This window comes from Triturus cristatus, chromosome 1_1 (genome assembly GCF_964204655.1).
Source record: "Triturus cristatus chromosome 1_1, aTriCri1.1, whole genome shotgun sequence".
In the NCBI taxonomy this organism is placed as follows: Eukaryota; Metazoa; Chordata; class Amphibia; order Caudata; family Salamandridae; genus Triturus; species Triturus cristatus.
Genome location: NC_140579.1, coordinates 195,256,237 through 195,274,152, shown reverse-complemented (window position 1 = coordinate 195,274,152; position 17,916 = coordinate 195,256,237).

Genomic DNA, 17,916 nt, shown 5'->3' with positions numbered 1-17,916 from the left:
AGTTTCACGAGTATTGAAGAAGATGCAAGTTCTCATTATTGATGAGGTGAGCATGGTATCAAACTTAATGCTTGCCTTTGTGCATTTAAGAATGCAGCAAATTTTGAAGACAGACTATGACGTGTTATTTGGTGGAAAACACGTCATAGTTTTTGGGGATCTTTTGCAACTTACTCCAGTTAAAGGACAACCAGTGTTTAATACTGTGACACATGAAGACACAAAGAAGTCATTGGGAAGCATTGGAAATACAAATATTTGGTCCTTCTTTGAGTACAAGGAACTTACAACTAATATGAGGCAAGCAAACGATGAAGAATATGGAAGTATTCTGAAAGATATCAGGATTGGACTACTCACAGATGTTGGGAAAAAAGCATTACAGAGTCGGCTGCTACATAATTTATTTCCAAAGGAAGAAATAGTTGCAGAGAAAATATACAAGAATATTGCAGAAAACAAAAGTGTCATCTGCTTAATGCCAACTCTACGTGAATGCTCAATATTTAATGAGGAGCTTTTGAAATTGGAAAAGGAAGACATCAGGAAATTGGAAGCAGTGGACAAAATTGAGGATGGAAGAATTACAGTCACAGTAACAGGCAAACTGAAAAATAAATTGGACTCACTAGAGAAGAACATCTCCAAAACAGCAGGATTAGAAAAAAATCTTTATGTTTGCATGAACTGTAGAGTGTTTTTAAGGAGAAATTTGGATGTTGAGAAAGGCTTAGTGAATGGAGCGATGGGAAGAGTTGTGGGTTTTATTAATTATCAGAAAAAAGAAGGAATTGAATGTTTACAGATAAAATTTGATCAGATAGAGGAAGTTAAAGACATTTGTCGTTGTTCAGTTCGTTTCATGCTTGTGAAAGACTTATATGTACGTAGGAAGCCGTTTCCGTTTTCACTAGCATATGCTGTAACTATCCACAAGTCTCAAGGATTGACTGTAGATTGTGCATTTGTGAACATTGGTTCAACTGTGTTCAAAGAAGGTATGGCATATGTAGCTTTGTCACGAGTCAAAACATTATCAGGTTTATTCATGATAGACTTTGATGACTCAAAAGTTAGTGCTGATACAAACTGTGTAAAGGAGTATAATAGATTAAGAAGAAGCTATGCTCCTCATTTAGGTCAGTATCCTGTGTTGGAGAAACGTGTAGTTTCTCGTAAAAGGAGAAATGAGAATATCTGTAATGAGGATGTAGAGAAGAGGAAAAAAAAGAGGAGTGATGTAATTGCAAGCAAAAAGAATAATGAAAATGAAGAACAGGTTGTAGGATGTCATTTTGAAAATAGCTCTGGTGTCAACTGCTACGCTAATGTAGTGCTGAATGTTGCATTTTATCTGGAAAGTTTGCAAGAGCAGATAATAGTAAATCAGGGAAAAAGATTCTGTTCAGAGCTCAGTCTCCTTTTTCAAAAGCTGAGTAAAGATAAAACTCAAATAGAAAGTGCTACTGATATTAGAAAACTTTTAGATGTATGTTCAGGACGAACACAGTTTTCTCAAAATGAACAGCAAGATGCACACGAATTTTTGATGTATTTTCTTCAGGTAGTGGAAGAAGAAGGAGTTCCCATTGACATTTTTTTTGGTCTCTCTTATAAATGGGAACATAGTTGTGATAATTGTTATAATATATGTGGCTCTATTGTTGATAATGAAAGGTTTATTTATTTGACATTGCCAGAGAGTAAAACAGTCACTTTTGCAAAATTAGTTAAAGATGCTAATCATAGCATGAAATTTGGTGAGTGTAATTCTGACATGTTATCAACATTAATTTTAAGGGAATACGGACAGTATGTAATTTTAATGATGCAACGATGTAGAGCTGATGGATCAAAATTGGATACTTTAATAAAGAAGTTTACAGGACAGCAATTATCAATTTCAGGAAAAACTTTTGTAACTGTTGCAATAATTTTCCATGATGGACCTACTGTTACTTCTGGACATTACACAGTTTATCTAAAATGTGAAAAAGGCTGGACACTGTGTAATGATTCCCAATTGATTTTCAAACAACGTTTGCCTTTTGATTTAGCAAATTCCTATCTAATCTTCCTGAAACCTAAATTTTAGAGAGATTTGGCAAGATCTGGACAAAATAATTTTACCATTTTACTGGATTACCATTGCAATTTTGTAGAAAAAAGATTTTTAAAATTATCATTTGGCCTAAAGGAAAGATAACCAATTGTAATGTGGACTTTTTTAATTTTTAATGCAATTTTGAAAAACCAATAATTTAGAGATAATCGGTAACTTCTGCACATTTTAAATTTTGGAATGCTATTGGACTGCCATTGGAAATTTTTTCAAAAATGATTTAAAAAATTACTATTTGGCCATGTGGAAAAGTAAGCAATTCTATTGTGGACTAAATAAATTATTCAAAAAATTTTTGTGAACCAAAATGTTACAGAGAATTGGTGAGATCTGGACAGATTAAACTTTAGAATTTTAATGGTTTTCCCTTGGAAATTTATTCCAGGAAAAAAAAAAAAATACTATTTGGCCTAAAGGAAATAAAATCAGATGTATTTTGGAGTTATTTGAGATATAATATTGTGATTATACTTCTGAAACAAACATATCAGACGGTATTTTAAAGAAAAAAGTATTGTTTTTAGATGATATTTTTTTAGAATAATATGCATTTCTGTAATGATAAGTTTAAGTGAGAAGACATTCTGGGCTTTTTTAATACAATCTTTGTGATTGTTAATTTTTTTTGCCCGCTGTAAAATGATGAATGCAATTGCTTTCACAATTAATAGTGAAATGCAATATATTCTGAAAACAGCAAAAATAAGGCAAAAATATTTTTTTGTAAAAAATGTAAATATGTGTATTGTATTATAAAATGGATAAAAAATATTAATACTTTTTTCTTTATTTTCAGATCGATATAGAAAATTTTCGGAAACTACAACCATTTTAAAAACTATTTTTAAAAAAAACAAATGAATAAATATTTTTTTGAGTGAGTATGGTAAGTTAAAAATAAAAATTGTAGTCTCTCAAGGACTTTGTAATGAGATAAATGATTTTTAGTGTTTTTTTTTAAAAAATAAAAAAAAGGTACGCTTACCGTACGCGTACGGTAAAAAAAAAAAAAAAAGTTTTTAAAAAAAAAGAAAAAAAAAGATGAAAGATAAGGTTGGCTCTTAAAAGAACCGTTGTGTTCATGCAGGGACAGAGGAAAGAAAGATTGGGAATATTAGACGGTACGACAAGTGTGCTGATCTATTTTACTGTTCACCAGGGAAACACTGGTCTCCCTATAAGTAATTAGATCGTGACAAGTGGCGCACCGTACTTCAACCCTCGCAAACCGAGGGTTAATTTCCAGAGGGCCAGCAAAAGGAGATTCTCCCCCCACAGATGAAGGGCTCACCTGACCTGCAGAAGAAGGAGTCTGCCCTGCAGATGATGGTCCAGGCTGAGCTGCTGTGGATGTACTGGCTCGTCTTTCTGAAGAGTTACCTCCAAAAAGATGACCATGTGTCCTTCTGTGTACTTCCTGGAGGTGTCTCTTCATGGTGTGATTCCCAAAGGAATACTTCCTGTTAGGATTACCTCTAGAAAGTACACGCTTACACAGCTTGCAAGTAACTAAGGGTGCATTCACCTTTTGCTGGCCTTCTGGAAAAGTAAAATACTCCCAAACGTAAGAAGGCTTTACTTTCCTCGCTCTCTGCCTCAAGACAGTGCTGCTGGTGCTAGCCTCACTCTCAGAAGAGCTCTGCTGTTCTGCCATCGTATCCCAAAGACAAACCAGCTCCTTCTCCCAAGGGATCACAAGCAGAAATGAGGGGAATGGGTGTGGTGTAGGAGAGTTCTAGAACTGAAAGTAGTTTCAACCAATCAAAAGTTGTGTTTCAAGATCACATGACCTACCGTACGCTTACGGTACGCTTCCGGCAAAAGTACGCATGCGCGTAAAAAAGACACGCGCTCGCGCGCATGCGCATAACAGTCATTTCCCGGCACTTCCGCGTAACGTGCGCGTGTTGCGTAAGCGCGCACGCGTCCCACGCGCAGTACGCGCGGCTACGCAAAGTACGTAACTATGCGCAAGCAGCGTAGATAGATTACGGACGTTGCGTAAACCGTACGCTTACCGTGAGCTTACGGTACGCGTACTATAAAAAAAAAAAAAAAAAAAATCTGGAAATACATTTTACATGTTTATTTTAAAAAATATATATAAAAAAAATATTTAAGGATTTTAAAAATTTAAGCATAGTCTTTATAAAAGATAAGAAAATTAAATTAAAAATATGTTTGAAAAAAATGAAGAATAAAAGAAAAAAATAGCATTTAAAAAACCTTGCAAATTCACTGAAAAAACCATGGGTTTCACACACGTTATAGTTAGGAATTAGCATTTAAAAAACCTTGCAAATTCACTGAAAAAACCATGGGTTTCACACACGTTATAGTTAGGAATTAGCATTTAAAAAACCTTAGAAATTCACTGAAAAAACCATAGGTTTCACACACGTTATAGTTAGGAATTAGCATTTAAAAAACCTTAGAAATTCAGTGAAAAAACCATAGGTTTCACACATGTTATAGTTAGCTGGACATTTTACTCGTAAAAAACCAATGAAATTGCCCCGTTATAGTTAGTTCAGCTAACTATAACTCGCGCGCCCGCAATGCACTGCTGATGACGTCACATATTACATCACTCATGACATGGTCAGTGACATCACTCATGACATCACTGATGACATCTCAAATGACATCACTGATGACATCACTGATGACATCATCCTTGTGATAGAGTGGCAGACCTCCTCTCACCTTAATATAAGCTTTGATACACACATTCAAAAATAGAGACTAAAAATTTCAAAACAATGGACATACCAATACCAGTTACAACAACCTCTTCAGTAATTCTAAGATCCACATACACATCCACTCATTCACCAACAGTCCTATACAGTCACTCATACATGTACTCACTCATCATATGTACTCATACATCTATACATCCTGTTACACAATGCCACTCATCCATAGAGTTACTCACACACATAGTCACTCATGCTAATAAAGAATAAAACATACATTTACTTGCATATACAGTAATACACACACCACCATACTTACTTCTACGGAAACTTACACATACTTAGTCTTTTAAACAATCACTTATAGAAACACATACTTATTCATACAGGAACTCTTTCAATCTCTCCCTCTCACATATACTCACATATATACACCAATAGTCACATATACTAGTTAAAAACATATGTAGTTACTCCTGAAGACACTATTGAGACAGTCATTCACTCAATAACACACCCATACACACACTCATCCACACATACAGTCCTGCACACATGCTGTCTTCAACACATACAAACAGTGAGTCACTCATTCATGCATCTATGCACTACGTAATACCCCCCACCGTACCATACAGACACTCAGACTGATACTCAAAAAAACAACTAATAACCTATATAGACACCCATGTAGCTACTCACCAACCCATGCAGCCACTTATACACAAAGTGAGAGATACACTTAATCAGTCAGTAACACAATCAATTTTTCAAAAACAAATCATCCATTTAGACACTTATATACCCATTTATTCTTCCATCGACCTTGAGATACACATATATAAAACATATTTAATTTTCAGAAAAACACACATTCACTGGATGATGTCATCAGTGATGTCATCAGTGATGTCATTTGAGATGTCATCAGTGATGTCATGAGTGATGTCACTGACCATGTCATGAGTGATGTAATATGTGACGTCATCAGCAGTGCATTGCGGGCGCGCGAGTTATAGTTAGCTGAACTAACTATAACGGGGCAATTTCATTGGTTTTTTACGAGTAAAATGTCCAGCTAACTATAACATGTGTGAAACCTATGGTTTTTTCACTGAATATATATATATATATATATATATATTCCATTAACAAAACACCGTGAGGCCCAATACCAGAGTTGAAGCATTTAATTCGTAGGCACAGCAGCGCAATGTAATCTCTCTCTCCTTCCTTACGCGTTTCGGCTTCTGCCTTGATCACAGGTGGAGACAGTGAACTGTAACGTTTGTTAATGCGCGCTTTAAATTTGAAAAGTCACGTGACAACTAATAAAGAATACAGTTCCCATGATGCAGTTCGTTGGCAAATGTAATACATGGAACGTAGATACCTCCATATGCTTTCATGATAAAAGTTCGTTTACATTACCACATCAGTTGTCATAGTGGGTTTATTCATTCATGTTGTCCAGTGATGAGTTTATCATGGCAGGTGCTCTTATATCAAAAGGGGGCCTTACGACAATGCCTGTCCTCCGGCACGATTAGAGCAGGAAATCATCCTGCCCCAAATCCCTTCCTGCGCCGTCACAACTTCGCCAAATTAGCTTTTCCTCATGTGGGCTTGCGACGGTGAGTGGGTCAGACTCCGAAATTAAATCCAAGCAAAACTCCGAGCACGGAGCCCCAGACCCTGCAGGGCGGCCTCACATCAATGGGCACGGAGCAGCCCATCCAATAACACTCCATTAACAAAACACCGTGAGGCCCAATACCAGAGTTGAAGCATTTAATTCGTAGGCACAGCAGCGCAATGTAATCTCTCTCTCCTTCCTTACGCGTTTCGGCTTCTGCCTTGATCACAGGTGGAGACAGTGAACTGTAACGTTTGTTAATGCGCGCTTTAAATTTGAAAAGTCACGTGACAACTAATAAAGAATACAGTTCCCATGATGCAGTTCGTTGGCAAATGTAATACATGGAACGTAGATACCTCCATATCATGGCAGGTGCTCGTGCCGGAGGACAGGCATTGTCGTAAGGCCCCCTTTTGATATAAGAGCACCTGCCATGATAAACTCATCACTGGACAACATGAATGAATAAACCCACTATGACAACTGATGTGGTAATGTAAACGAACTTTTATCATGAAAGCATATGGAGGTATCTACGTTCCATGTATTACATTTGCCAACGAACTGCATCATGGGAACTGTATTCTTTATTAGTTGTCACGTGACTTTTCAAATTTAAAGCGCGCATTAACAAACGTTACAGTTCACTGTCTCCACCTGTGATCAAGGCAGAAGCCGAAACGCGTAAGGAAGGAGAGAGAGATTACATTGCGCTGCTGTGCCTACGAATTAAATGCTTCAACTCTGGTATTGGGCCTCACGGTGTTTTGTTAATGGAGTGTTATTGGATGGGCTGCTCCGTGCCCATTGATGTGAGGCCGCCCTGCAGGGTCTGGGGCTCCGTGCTCGGAGTTTTGCTTGGATTTAATTTCGGAGTCTGACCCACTCACCGTCGCAAGCCCACATGAGGAAAAGCTAATTTGGCGAAGTTGTGACGGCGCAGGAAGGGATTTGGGGCAGGATGATTTCCTGCTCTAATCGTGCCGGAGGACAGGCATTGTCGTAAGGCCCCCTTTTGATATAAGAGCACCTGCCATGATAAACTCATCACTGGACAACATGAATGAATAAACCCACTATGACAACTGATGTGGTAATGTAAACGAACTTTTATCATGAAAGCATATGGAGGTATCTACGTTCCATGTATTACATTTGCCAACGAACTGCATCATGGGAACTGTATTCTTTATTAGTTGTCACGTGACTTTTCAAATTTAAAGCGCGCATTAACAAACGTTACAGTTCATTGTCTCCACCTGTGATCAAGGCAGAAGCCGAAACGCGTAAGGAAGGAGAGAGAGATTACATTGCGCTGCTGTGCCTACGAATTAAATGCTTCAACTCTGGTATTGGGCCTCACGGTGTTTTGTTAATGGAGTGTTATTGGATGGGCTGCTCCGTGCCCATTGATGTGAGGCCGCCCTGCAGGGTCTGGGGCTCCGTGCTCGGAGTTTTGCTTGGATTTAATTTCGGAGTCTGACCCACTCACCGTCGCAAGCCCACATGAGGAAAAGCTAATTTGGCGAAGTTGTGACGGCGCAGGAAGGGATTTGGGGCAGGATGATTTCCTGCTCTAATCGTGCCGGAGGACAGGCATTGTCGTAAGGCCCCCTTTTGATATAAGAGCACCTGCCATGATAAACTCATCACTGGACAACATGAATGAATAAACCCACTATGACAACTGATGTGGTAATGTAAACGAACTTTTATCATGAAAGCATATGGAGGTATCTACGTTCCATGTATTACATTTGCCAACGAACTGCATCATGGGAACTGTATTCTTTATTAGTTGTCACGTGACTTTTCAAATTTAAAGCGCGCATTAACAAACGTTACAGTTCACTGTCTCCACCTGTGATCAAGGCAGAAGCCGAAACGCGTAAGGAAGGAGAGAGAGATTACATTGCGCTGCTGTGCCTACGAATTAAATGCTTCAACTCTGGTATTGGGCCTCACGGTGTTTTGTTAATGGAGTGTTATTGGATGGGCTGCTCCGTGCCCATTGATGTGAGGCCGCCCTGCAGGGTCTGGGGCTCCGTGCTCGGAGTTTTGCTTGGATATATATATATATATATATATATTCACTGAAAAAACCATAGGTTTCACACACGTTATAGTTAGGAATTAGCATTTAAAAAACCTTAGAAATTCAGTGAAAAAACCATAGGTTTCACACATGTTATAGTTAGCTGGACATTTTACTCGTAAAAAACCAATGAAATTGCCCCGTTATAGTTAGTTCAGCTAACTATAACTCGCGCGCCCGCAATGCACTGCTGATGACGTCACATATTACATCACTCATGACATGGTCAGTGACATCACTCATGACATCACTGATGACATCTCAAATGACATCACTGATGACATCACTGATGACATCATCCAGTGAATGTGTGTTTTTCTGATAATTAAATATGTTTTATATATGTATATCTCAAGGTTGATAGAAGAATAAATGGGTATATTACTGTCTAAATGGATGATTTCTTTTTGAAAAATTGATTGTGTAACTGACTGATTAAGTGTATCATAGTGAATACATGGCTTAGTGAGTAATATTTAAATATGTAAATATCTGTATCATTTTTTCACTTTGTGTATAAGTGGCTGCATGGGTTGGTGAGTAGCTACATGGGTGTCTATATAGGTTATTAGTTGGTTTTTTTGAGTATTAGTCTGAGTGTCTGCATGGTTCGGTGGGGGGTATGACGTAGTGCATAGGTGCATGAATGAGTGACTCACTGTTTGTATGTGTTGAACAGAGCATGTGTGCAGGACTGCATGGGTGGATGCGTGTGTGTATTGGTGTGTTAGTGAGTGAATGACTGTCTCAATAGTGTCTTTATGAGTAACTACATATGTTTTAAACTAGTATATGTGACTATTGGTGTATATATGTGAGTATATGTGAGAGGGAGAGATTGAAAGAGTTCCTGTATGAATAAGTATGTGTTTCTATAAGTGATTGTTTAAAAGACTAAGTATGTGTAAGTTTCCGTAGAAGTAAGTGTGGTGGTGTGTGTATAACTGTATATGCAGGTGAATGTATGTTTGATTCTTTACTAGCATGAGTGACTATGTGTGTGAGTAACTCTATGGATGAGTGGCATTATGTAACAGGATGTATAGGTGTATGAGTACATATGATGAGTGAGTACATGTATGAGTGACTGTATAGGACTGTTGGTGAATGAGTGGATGTGTATGTTGATCTTAGAATTACTGAAGAGGTTGTTGTAACTGGTATTGGTATGTCCATTGTTTTGAAAATTTTAGTCTCTATTTTTGAATGTGTGTATCAAAGCTTATATTAAGGTGAGAGGAGGTCTGCCACTCTATCACAAGGATGATGTCATCAGTGATGTCATCAGTGATGTCATTTGAGATGTCATCAGTGATGTCATGAGTGATGTCACTGACCATGTCATGAGTGATGTAATATGTGACGTCATCAGCAGTGCATTGCGGGCGCGCGAGTTATAGTTAGCTGAACTAACTATAACGGGGCAATTTCATTGGTTTTTTACGAGTAAAATGTCCAGCTAACTATAACATGTGTGAAACCTATGGTTTTTTCACTGAATTTCTAAGGTTTTTTAAATGCTAATTCCTAACTATAACGTGTGTGAAACCTATGGTTTTTTCAGTGAATTTCTAAGGTTTTTTAAATGCTAATTCCTAACTATAACGTGTGTGAAACCCATGGTTTTTTCAGTGAATTTGCAAGGTTTTTTAAATGCTATTTTTTTTTTTTATTCTTCATTTTTTTCAAACATATTTTTAATTTAATTTTCTTACCTTTTATAAAGACTATGCTTAAATTTTTAAAATCATTAAATATTTATTTTATATAAATTTTTTAAAATAAACATGTAAAATTTATTTCCAGTTTTTTTTTTTTTTTTTTTTTTTTTTTTATAGTACGCGTACCGTAAGCTCACGGTAAGCGTACGGTTTACGCAACGCCCGTAATCTATCTACGCTGCTTGCGTATAGTTACGTACTTTGCGTAGCCGCGCGTACTGCGCGTGGGTCGCGTGCGCGCTTACGCCACACGCGCACGTTACGCGGAAGTGCCGGGGAGTGACTGTTATGCGCATGCGCGCAAGCGCGTGTCTTTTTTACGCGCATGCGTACTTTTTGCCGTAAGCGCACCGTAAGCGCACCGTAAGCGTACCGTAAGCGTACGGTAGGTCATGTGATCATGAAACACAACTTTTGATTGGTTGAAAGTACTTTCAGTTCTAGAACTCTCCTACACCACACCCATTACCCTCATTTCTGCTTGTGATCCCTTGGGAGAAGGAGCTGGTTTGTCTTTGGGATACGATGGCAGAACAGCAGAGCTCTTCTGAGAGTGAGGCTAGCACCAGCAGCACTGTCTTGAGGCAGAGAGCGAGGAAAGTAAAGCCTTCTTATGTTTGGGATTATTTTACTTTTCCAGAAGGCCAGCAAAAGGTGAATGCACCCTTAGTTACTTGCAAGCTGTGTCAGCGTGTACTTTCTAGAGGTAATCCTAACAGGAAGTATTCCTTTGGGAATCACACCATGAAGAGACACCTCCAGGATGTACACAGAAGGACACATGGTCATCTTTTTGGAGGTAACTCTTCAGAAAGACGAGCCAGTACATCCACAGCAGCTCAGCCTGGACCATCACCTGCAGGGCTTACTCCTTCTTCTGCAGGTCAGGTGAGCCCTTCATCTGTGGGGGGAGAATCTCCTTTTGCTGGCCCTCTGGAAATGAACCTTCGATTTCGGAAGGTTGATATTCATTGCACATTTTGTAAAGGTCTAATTTGTCATAGGGAGACCAGTGTTTCCCTAGTAAACAACAAAATAGATCAGCACATTTGTAGCTTTGAATGATTTTCCCATGCTTCCTTTCCTCTGTCCCTGCATGAACACAACGGTTCTTTTAAGAGCCAACCTTATCTTCCATCTTTTTTTTACTTGTTTTTAAAAACTTTTTTTTTTTTTTTTTTACCGTACGCGTACGGTAAGCGTACCTTTTTTTTATTTTTTAAAAAAAAACACTAAAAATCATTTATCACATTATAAAGTCCTTGAGAGACTACAATTTTTATTATTGACTTACCATACTCACTCAAAAAAATATTTATTCATTTGTTTTTTTTAAAAATAGTTTTTAAAATGGTTGTAGTTTCCGAAAATTTTCTATATCGATCTGAAAATAAAGAAAAAAGTATTAATATTTTTAAACCATTTAATAATACAGTACACATATTTACATTTTTTACCAAAAAATATTTTTGCCTTATTTTTGCTGTTTTCAGAATAAATTGCATTTCACTATTAATTGCATTCATCATTTTACAGCGGGCTGGGTGTGTGCTAAGAATCTGCTTCTGCACCAAAAAATGGCTCCCCCTTTCCATCTAATGCAACTGTGAAATCACCAGAGCAAGACGCAATAAATCTCTGCCTATAATTCTTCTATGCACACAGAGTCATGTTTTCACATTAGTCCCACAACGAAATTTCTTTGCCAATTTGAAAGCACACTTACTGCTCTTTTTTTTTTCGGGCCAAGTGAAAATCTCTTTTTACAATTTGAAATCACTTTTACAGACTGACACATTATGAAACCACTATTTTTGATTTATTTAATTGCACGTGTCCAAGCTGTTTTTTTTTCAGACCACCACCATGTGCATTCTCTGTGACTGCCTACACTCCACCAAGGGCAACCAGCCTTAGTGATGCTGAATGTATTTGCATTACAGACTTAAACCTGAAAACCCCACTGGCTTGTAAATACTGTGCATGACTATACACGGCAAGGACATGGGTGTGTGCTAAGCCTCTGCTTCTTCCCCCAAAAATTCGCTCCCCCTTTCCATCTAATGCAACTGTGAAATCACCAGAGCAAGACGCAATAAATCTCTGCCTATAATTCTTCTATGCACACAGAGTCATGTTTTCACATTAGTGCCAAAACGAAATTTCTTTGCCAATTTGAAAGCACACTTACTGCTCTTTTTTTTTCGGGCCAAGTGAAAATCTCTTTTTACAATTTGAAATCACTTTTACAGACTGACACATTATGAAACCACTATTTTTGATTTATTTAATTGCACGTGTCCAAGCTGCTTTTTTTTCAGACCACCACCATGTGCATTCTCTGTGACTGCCTACACTCCAGCAAGGGCAACCAGCCTTAGTGATGCTGAATGTATTTGCATTACAGACTTAAACCTGAAAACCCCACTGCCTTGTAAATACTGTGCATGACTATACACGGCAAGGACATGGGTGTGTGCTAAGCCTCTGCTTCTTCCCCCAATAATTCGCTCCCCCTTTCCATCTAATGCAACTGTGAAATCACCAGAGCAAGACGCAATAAATCTCTGCCTATAATTCTTCTATGCACACAGAGTCATGTTTTCACATTAGTGCCAAAACGAAATTTCTTTGCCAATTTGAAAGCACACTTACTGCTCTTTTTTTTTCGGGCCAAGTGAAAATATCTTTTTACAATTTGAAATCACTTTTACAGACTGACACATTATGAAACCACTATTTTTGATTTATTTAATTGCACGTGTCCAAGCTGTTTTTTTTTCAGACCACCACCATGTGCATTCTCTGTGACTGCCTACACTCCACCAAGGGCAACCAGCCTTAGTGATGCTGAATGTATTTGCATTACAGACTTAAACCTGAAAACCCCACTGGCTTGTAAATACTGTGCATGACTATACACGGCAAGGACATGGGTGTGTGCTAAGCCTCTGCTTCTTCCCCCAATAATTCGCTCCCCCTTTCCATCTAATGCAACTGTGAAATCACCAGAGCAAGACGCAATAAATCTCTGCCTATAATTCTTCTATGCACACAGAGTCATGTTTTCACATTAGTGCCAAAACGAAATTTCTTTGCCAATTTGAAAGCACACTTACTGCTCTTTTTTTTTTTCGGGGCAAGTGTAAATCACTTTTACACACTGACACATTATGAAACCACCATGTGTAACTACAACAAAAACAATTCCCATTTCTATTATTCATTTCTTAAGTTACCACATACATCCCCTCTCAAACTGTAAACTCACCTTTAAAATTAGTTAGTTGTGAAAGAAATGTGACACTCAAACAGCAGATTATCAGAGCCAGGATCTCTGTTCTGTTCACCTCTCTCCTCTCAGCAGAACCAGATAATGGCAAACTTTCCCTCTATTTTTCCACACATATACATGTAAGTTTCAAATCTCAGTGCTTCCCCCTTTTTTTCACATGTATTCACACATTTCTATTGGTTGAAAACCAACCCTTTTCCAAAAGTACCCTGCCCCCAACTTGACTTCTGCCTAGTACCCTTCCCCCAACTTGACTTCTGCCTGCTACCATAGCAACAGCTCATGGAACACTGCTGTGTGCAGTTAGGTCAGAAGTTCGACACACAATGTTTCAATTCCACAGAGCAAGAGTGCTTGACTTTTCAAACCTTACAGCAAATCCATAGTACTGTTCTTTGGTTACACATTTTTTTGTACCAATACAAAACATGCTTCTATTAATTTTCACATACAGCCTAGTTTTTATTCTAGAATGGTATGAAACAGCCAATCAGTTCTTTTTGTTTTAAAAAAATATGTATGCCTCCATTTCCAAACTGTCTTTCTTTTCTTATTGCCATTCTACTGAAAGACACCTCCTGAGTGCATCCAGTTCTCCTTTGAAGATGTTCACAGTGTGGATTGTAGGGCACAGCTATGTCTTCTGGAGTGAAAAGTTTGCAGAGAAAACAGATATGGTGAGAGACCTTGCTTTGCCAAATGTAGACATTAAATGGATTGGTCAGAGAGGGTTAAAGTGGCACCAATTGATGCCATTGGTGAAATCCTTCATTCAAATCCAACACCCTGACCTCATAATAGTGCACTGTGGTGGCAATGACCTAGGCACTTTGACTGGGGTAGGTCTGGAAATGCTTATGAAGGACACCTTTGCACAACTGTTTACACTTTTCCCTAAAACTGCCTTTGTGTTTTCCAACATATGCCAAAGGCAAAAATGGAACTGGTCCAATCATTTCTGTCCACAGATTGACAAAGCAAGAAAGCACGTCAACAAATCTGTTTCTGCTTTCCTCCGTGACTATGGTATGGGTGCCATTTACCACAACAACTTGCGTTATGACATGCAAGACATTTATAGAGGAGATGGTGTGCACTTCAATGATGAAGGGAACAGAGTCTTCCTCTTGAACCTTAGACTCTGCATCGGTACTTACTTGTAGGTACCACTAAAAAAATGACTTCATAAACACAACAGCTCTTTTTAGAGCTCCCTAATATCTAAACTCTTAAATCTGCTTTTCATTTATTTTTTTTTTATTTTTTTTTACCGTACGCTTACCGTAAGCTTACCGTACGCGTACCCCGTGATTTTTTTTAAAATCAATAAATGTTTTTTTTGTACTTTTCTGTCCTTCTTTGACCCCCTTACAAATGTTAGGGGGTCTGTAACTCTCCTCATTGCCCCCTTTCCTTGTTTTCACTCTTTTTTTTCAGAGTGAAATACACAAAATGGCGGCCGCCGCTTCCTGGTTTCGGCCGATTCGAATGTTTACTAAGATCTAAGAGCCAATCAGAATCGCGCTCGCGCACGCCGCCGTACGCTTACCGTAAGCGTACGGTAAGCGTACCGTAAGCGGGCTCAGATATATATATTGATTTAAAGGCTATTTTCTCAGAATCTACTGAACAGATTTACACCAAACCTACAAAAGGCACTTCCTTGACCTGAGGACTACCTCTCTGCCAAATTTCAAGTAATTCTGTTCAGCCGTTCGGGCTGTAGCTCGTTCTAAAGGTCCTATGGAAAAATGCATGGGAAAAACGCGTTTTGGGACCCCCCTTTTATCTCAGCCCCCGCTTGACGAATCCCCCCGAGACTTTCAGGGTAGGAGCGGAGCGTAGCGCCCCACCTATTTTGAGAAATTCGCGAGGATTCGTCGACCGGCGCCAAAGTTATTCAAAATAGAATGTTGAGGTTTTCCTATGGAAACGTGGTCCTAACTATAACTACCTACTGGCGACCGCCAGTAGGTAATATATATATATATATATATATATATAGATAGATATATATCACAAAGGAAGGTTGGCCCATGTGGGAGCGCCCCTCGGGAAAGCACTCATTGCAGGGAGGACCACAGAGCACTGGTGTTCAGAGCTGGCATCCAAAATAAGCTGGCTTTACGCGTTTCTAATTACTATTCTTGATCACAAGCCCACGCTAAAACAAGACGAACAGCAAACTTAGTTGAGAACGCCTGTATTTTTTAAGGAGTCAGGCGGACAGGGTGCGTTCTTCCGCCCGCTAGTGCTCCTGGTATTTGCAGTCTCAGGCAATTGAAATCCACAGTGGGTGTTTGCTGACTCTTGTGGTACAAGCAAAATGAAAGTCCCAGGTGGGTTGACATCAGCTCAAGAAGTCCAACAGTGACTGTGTGTTTTCGTGCCCTTACGTTCCTGTTATGTATAAGAAATCCAAACGCTTTTGCTTTTTCAATTTCAACAGTTTCAACGTGGAGTACATATCATAGGATAAAATTTGCTCAGCTCAACCACACCTGCTACTTGCATTTGGAAGGCACTGTTCGAACTTAAAACAATTGTGAACTTTTAACCTGCACGTGTCGTTAAATGTTCAATAAAATGTTACAAAAAAATATCGTTAAGTTTTAAAAAATTGATGAACTTTTAACCTGCACGTGTTGTAGAATGTTCTAGAAAGTGTGTTGATAGAATACGTTGCACTTCTGACTTCTATGTGTTGTTGAATGTTAAAAAAATGGTTCATATGGAAAATTAAAAAGAAACCAATAGAGAAGTTTTGAAACCTAAAAGAATCAAGAAACTATTCTAATTTATTCTTTACATGTATTTATGTGTGCAGCAACAAAATTATAGACACAACAGCACTAGGAAGAGGAAGAAGCAGGGAGTGGGGGGAGGGTGGAAGATGGGCAGAATGGCACACATGCACAATTAAGTACAACACACATATAGACTAGGGGGGCGCTAGAGGGCGCCAAACCAAGATGGCCGCACAAGAGTGAGGCTCCCGCCGGACCGGGCACTTTCACCACCCTTTCCAGTATCCTGACCGCGCTATCCTTTGCCTCACCCTCACGGCTGTTTCCGCCGTGCCCTGCGCGACGCCCCGGTGCCCAACACGACTGCAGAGCCTGCCGGAGTGCCGAGATATCCGCTGTTGTTCCCCCGGGCGGAGGGGCGTGCTCGTCTGCGGCCTGCACCTTGTGGGGGACGCTCTTTGCGAGAGCCCGGTGCTGTGAGGCCTGCGCGACGCTAGAGGATTCCGGCCCGCGAGGCGGAACGCAGCGCCGGACGACCAGCAGCTGTCCCAGCTTGGGCGGAGAAGTCTGCGAGAGGTAGGCGGGGACGCCTCTGAGGTCGGGACGCTCTGGGGGGCCTTTCGCCCGATCGTCCCCCACCTGTTGGGGCCTGCGCCGGGGACGCGGGCTTGCAGGCTACCGATCTCGCCGACGGACTGGCCACACCTCGATCTACTGCAGCAGGCTTGAGTGCCGTCCTATCCACTATAGCTTCCCCGGGCGGGGAGACGCTTGCCTGAGGCCTGGCACCTGGCTGCGGGGACACACTGGGAGAGGCCGGGGCTTTGCGGCCTGCACAACGCACGATACCCCGCTGACGGGCGGGGCGGACCGTGACGCCGGAACATCTACTGCTGCCCCCGCCGCGGCGGTGAGGGCTGCGGAGAGGTGGAGGCTTGCGCCTCCGGGGACGAGGTGCATGCAGAGACCTTCGTCCGGCCTTGCGCCGCCAGTTGAGGCCTGCGCCCGGGACCCCGGCCTGCCGGCTGCCGACCACGCCGAGAGCCGGGACTTACCTGGACCTGCTGCTGTGGGCCTCTCTGGGGGGCCGCCTGGTTCGGGCGGATCGCGCCCCGGACATCCCCCCGTTGCCCTGCGGGCGCTCGCTGCGGCCTACTGTGACCTGGGGCTACTGCCTCGTCTGGATCGCCCTCCCGTCCTCTGAGGGGGCAGTGTACAGTTGAGCCGAGGCTGGCCTACTGGCTGTGGAGTCACCCCCGCCCTCCCTGATTGACTAGCCACGTGCGGAGTGCCCCTGGGTCGGCCGGCGGGGCCGCCTCCCTCGGTTCCGCATTCCTCGAGGGGAGTCTGGGAGCTGCATCGGCCCTATCTACCCACGCGGCTGTCGCTGGACCCGGGCGGAACCCTCATCGGTCGAGGTGGTGCGGCCCCTCTCCTCGCCCGAACTATCTACGGGTGAGCTGGGCAGGATCGTCTTCCTGGCGTCATGGGGCGCAACTACGCTCGGCAGTCCAAGTTACCGTTTGACACCAAGAAAACCCCCGCGACGGCACCTGAGCCTGGGAGCGGTCCCTCCGCCGCCGGCCCTCCGGACGAGG